This window comes from Natator depressus, chromosome 28 (assembly GCF_965152275.1).
Source record: "Natator depressus isolate rNatDep1 chromosome 28, rNatDep2.hap1, whole genome shotgun sequence".
NCBI classification, from domain to species: Eukaryota; Metazoa; Chordata; order Testudines; family Cheloniidae; genus Natator; species Natator depressus.
The window spans coordinates 8,621,348-8,626,347 of NC_134261.1; the positions used below are offsets into that span (position 1 = coordinate 8,621,348).

The window sequence follows — 5,000 nt, forward strand, 5'->3', positions numbered from 1 at the left end:
GACTTTTTTTCAGCCTTTTCCTCCGGGTTGACCTGGTGTCCCGGGGGGACTTAGACATTTTTTTCAGCCTTTTCCTCCGGGTTGACCTGGTGTCCCGGGGGGACTTAGACTTTTTTTCAGCCTTTTCCTCCGGGTTGACCTGGTGTCCCGGGGGGACTTAGACTTTTTTTCAGCCTTTTCCTCCGGGTTGACCTGGTGTCCCGGGGGGACTTAGACTTTTTTTCAGCCTTTTCCTCCGGGTTGACCTGGTGTCCCGGGGGGACTTAGACTTTTTTTCAGCCTTTTCCTCCGGGTTGACCTGGTGTCCCGGGGGGACTTAGACATTTTTTTCAGCCTTTTCCTCCGGGTTGACCTGGTGTCCCGGGGGGACTTAGACTTTTTTTCAGCCTTTTCCTCCGGGTTGACCTGGTGTCCCGGGGGGACTTAGACATTTTTTTCAGCCTTTTCCTCCGGGTTGACCTGGTGTCCCGGGGGGACTTAGACATTTTTTTCAGCCTTTTCCTCCGGGCTGACCTGGTGGCCGAGCGTCTCGCCGTCCGCGGCCGGAGCTAGAGATGCCCCCCCCCCCAGGCCAGCCTGCGAAGCCGCGGCCAGGATCGGGCCCCTGGAAGTCTGACTAAAAATTTTCACCGACCCCAAAAACGGTTAGGGGGGGCCTCATAAAGCCTCCGGAGCGAAAAAAAAAAAAACGGAAAAAAGGATCGGGCCCACCCGAGGCAGGGGAGTCAGTAAGGGAAAGGGGACGAGGCGGCCCGGAGCCGGGTGCCCGGAGCCGGGTGCCGGCGGCCAGGATCGGGCCCCTGGAAGTCTGAAAAATTTTTTTCACCGACCCCCAAAGTGGTATTGGGGGGGGCTCATAAAGCCTCCGGAGCGAAAAAAAAAAAAAACGGAAAAAAGGATCGGGCCCACCCGAGGCAGGGGAGTCAGTAAGGGAAAGGGGACGAGGCGGCCCGGAGCCGGGTGCCCGGAGCCGGGTGCCCGCGGCCAGGATCGGGCCCCTGGAAGTCTGAAAAAAATTTTTTCACCGACCCCCAAAGTGGTGTTGGGGGGGGCTCACGAAGCCTCCGGAGCGGAAAAAAAAAAACGGAAAAAAGGATCGGGCCCACCCGAGGCAGCGGAGTCAGTAAGGGAAAGGGGACGAGGCGGCCCGGAGCCGGGTGCCCGGAGCCGGGTGCCCGCGGCCAGGATCGGGCCCCTGGAAGTCTGAAAAAAAAATTTTCACCGACCCCCAAAGGGGTGTTGGGGGGGGGCTCATGAAGCCTCCGGAGCGAAAAAAAAAAACGGAAAAAAGGATCGGGCCCACCCGAGGCAGGGGAGTCAGTAAGGGAAAGGGGACGAGGCGGACCGGAGCCGAGTGCCTACGGCCATACCGGACGGAAGGCCCCCGATCCCGTCCGATCTCGGAAGGTAAACCGTCCCGGGCCTGGCTAGTACTTGGATGGGTGACCGCCTGGGAATCCCAGGTGCCGTAGGCAGCTTTTCCCGCTGCGAGCCAGCTCTCTCCTTTTCTGGGGAACAAGGGCAGGGTCGCCCTGCCAGGGGCCCTGGGGCTGAAGTCCCTGCCGGCCACCAGGTCAACCCGGAGCCTGCCCCTCTGCGGCCAGCAGGTCAACCCCATACCGGCAGGGGGTTGACCTGGTGGCCGGGAAGCAGAGCGGCCAGCAGGTCAACCCCATACATTCAGCGGGTTGACCTGGTGGACGGGAAGGAAAGCGGCCAGCAGGTCAACCCCATACTTTCAGCGGGTTGACCTGGTGGCCGGGAAGGAAAGCGGCCAGCAGGTCAACCCCATACATTCAGCGGGTTGACCTGGTGGCCGGGAAGGAAAGCGGCCAGCAGGTCAACCCCATACATTCAGCGGGTTGACCTGGTGGCCGGGAAGGAAAGCGGCCAGCAGGTCAACCCCATACATTCAGCGGGTTGACCTGGTGGCCGGGAAGGAAAGCGGCCAGCAGGTCAACCCCATACATTCAGCGGGTTGACCTGGTGGCCGGGAAGGAAAGCGGCCAGCAGGTCAACCCCATACATTCAGCGGGTTGACCTGGTGGCCCGAAAGCAAACCGGCCACCAGGTCAACCCGGAGCCTGCCCCCGCGGGCAGGGGCCAAGCGGACCCCCCTCCGCCCGGGCTTGCCCTGCTCCGAGCCGGGGCTTAATCCCCGTCCGGCCACCAGGTCAACCCGGAGCCTGCCCCTCTGCGGCCAGCAGGTCAACCCCATGCCGGCAGCGGGTTGACCTGGTGGCCGGGAAGGAAAGCGGCCACCAGGTCAACCCCATACTTTCAGCGGGTTGACCTGGTGGCCGGGAAGGAAAGCGGCCACCAGGTCAACCCCATACTTTCAGCGGGTTGACCTGGTGGCCGGGAAGGAAAGCGGCCAGCAGGTCAACCCCATACATTCAGCGGGTTGACCTGGTGGCCGGGAAGGAAAGCGGCCAGCAGGTCAACCCCATACATTCAGCGGGTTGACCTGGTGGCCGGGAAGGAAAGCGGCCAGCAGGTCAACCCCATACATTCAGCGGGTTGACCTGGTGGCCGGGAAGGAAAGCGGCCAGCAGGTCAACCCCATACATTCAGCGGGTTGACCTGGTGGCCGGGAAGGAAAGCGGCCAGCAGGTCAACCCCATACATTCAGCGGGTTGACCTGGTGGCCGGGAAGGAAAGCGGCCAGCAGGTCAACCCCATACATTCAGCGGGTTGACCTGGTGGCCGGGAAGGAAAGCGGCCAGCAGGTCAACCCCATACATTCAGCGGGTTGACCTGGTGGCCGGGAAGAAAAGCGGCCAGCAGGTCAACCCCATACATTCAGCGGGTTGACCTGGTGGCCGGGAAGGAAAGCGGCCAGCAGGTCAACCCCATACATTCAGCGGGTTGACCTGGTGGCCGGGAAGGAAAGCGGCCAGCAGGTCAACCCCATACATTCAGCGGGTTGACCTGGTGGCCGGGAAGAAAAGCGGCCAGCAGGTCAACCCCATACATTCAGCGGGTTGACCTGGTGGCCGGGAAGGAAAGCGGCCAGCAGGTCAACCCCATACATTCAGCGGGTTGACCTGGTGGCCGGGAAGGAAAGCGGCCACCAGGTCAACCCCATACAGGCAGCGGGTTGACCTGGTGGCCCGAAAGCAAACCGGCCACCAGGTCAACCCGGAGCCTGCCCCCGCGGGCAGGGGCCGGCATACCCCCGTCCGTCCGGGGTCGCCCTGCCCCGGGCTCCGGGCTTAAGTCCCGAGCGGCCACCAGGTCAACCCGGAGCCTGCCCCCGCGGGCAGGGGCCGGCGGACCCCCGTCCGTCCGGGGTCGCCCTGCCCCGGGCTCCGGGCTTATTCCCCGTCCGGCCACCAGGTCAACCCGGAGCCTGCCCCCGCGGGCAGGGGCCAGGCGGAGCCCCGTCCGTCCGGGGTCGCCCTGCCCCGGGCTCCGGGCTTAAGTCCCGAGCGGCCACCAGGTCAACCCGGAGCCAGCCCCCGCGGGCAGGGGCCGGCGGAGCCCCGTCCGTCCGGGGTCGCCCTGCCCCGGGCTCCGGGCTTAATTCCCGTCCGGCCACCAGGTCAACCCGGAGCCTGCCCCCGCGGGCAGGGGCCAGGCGGACCCCCGTCTGTCCGGGGTCGCCCTGCCCCGGGCTCCGGGCTTAATTCTCCTCCGGCCACCAGGTCAACCCGGAGCCTGCCCCCGCGGGCAGGGGCCAGGCGGACCCCCGTCCGTCCGGGGTCGCCCTGCCCCGGGCTCCGGGCTTAATTCTCCTCCGGCCACCAGGTCAACCCGGAGCCTGCCCCCGCGGGCAGGGGCCGGCGGAGCCCCGTCCGTCCGGGGTCGCCCTGCCCCGGGCTCCGGGCTTAATTCCCGTCCGGCCACCAGGTCAACCCGGAGCCTGCCCCCGCGGGCAGGGGCCAGGCGGACCCCCGTCTGTCCGGGGTCGCCCTGCCCCGGGCTCCGGGCTTAATTCTCCTCCGGCCACCAGGTCAACCCGGAGCCTGCCCCCGCGGGCAGGGGCCAGGCGGACCCCCGTCCGTCCGGGGTCGCCCTGCCCCGGGCTCCGGGCTTAATTCTCCTCCGGCCACCAGGTCAACCCGGAGCCTGCCCCCGCGGGCAGGGGCCGGCATACCCCCGTCCGTCCGGGGTCGCCCTGCCCCGGGCTCCGGGCTTAATTCCCGTCCGGCCACCAGGTCAACCCGGAGCCTGCCCCCGCGGGCAGGGGCCAGGCGGACCCCCGTCCGTCCGGGGTCGCCCTGCCCCGGGCTCCGGGCTTAATTCTCCTCCGGCCACCAGGTCAACCCGGAGCCTGCCCCCGCGGGCAGGGGCCGGCATACCCCCGTCCGTCCGGGGTCGCCCTGCCCCGGGCTCCGGGCTTAATTCCCGTCCGGCCACCAGGTCAACCCGGAGCCTGCCCCCGCGGGCAGGGGCCAGGCGGACCCCCGTCCGTCCGGGGTCGCCCTGCCCCGGGCTCCGGGCTTAATTCTCCTCCGGCCACCAGGTCAACCCGGAGCCTGCCCCCGCGGGCAGGGGCCGGCATACCCCCGTCCGTCCGGGGTCGCCCTGCCCCGGGCTCCGGGCTTAATTCCCGTCCGGCCACCAGGTCAACCCGGAGCCTGCCCCCGCGGGCAGGGGCCAGGCGGACCCCCGTCCGTCCGGGGTCGCCCTGCCCCGGGCTCCGGGCTTAATTCTCCTCCGGCCACCAGGTCAACCCGGAGCCTGCCCCCGCGGGCAGGGGCCGGCATACCCCCGTCCGTCCGGGGTCGCCCTGCCCCGGGCTCCGGGCTTAATTCCCGTCCGGCCACCAGGTCAACCCGGAGCCTGCCCCCGCGGGCAGGGGCCAGGCGGACCCCCGTCCGTCCGGGGTCGCCCTGCCCCGGGCTCCGGGCTTAATTCTCCTCCGGCCACCAGGTCAACCCGGAGCCTGCCCCCGCGGGCAGGGGCCGGCGGAGCCCCGTCCGTCCGGGGTCGCCCTGCCCCGGGCTCCGGGCTTAATTCCCGTCCGGCCACCAGGTCAACCCGGAGCCTGCCCC

At 68.0% G+C, this 5,000-nt stretch overlaps 1 non-coding gene across 1 annotated transcript; it reads left to right on the forward strand.

The window, feature by feature from the left end:
• Window positions 1–1,356: 1,356 nt before the first annotated feature.
• On the forward strand, window positions 1,357–1,475 carry LOC141979090 (5S ribosomal RNA). Its single transcript, XR_012636518.1, has one exon. It is a non-coding gene; the product is annotated as a 5S ribosomal RNA (ribosomal RNA).
• Window positions 1,476–5,000: the final 3,525 nt, after the last annotated feature.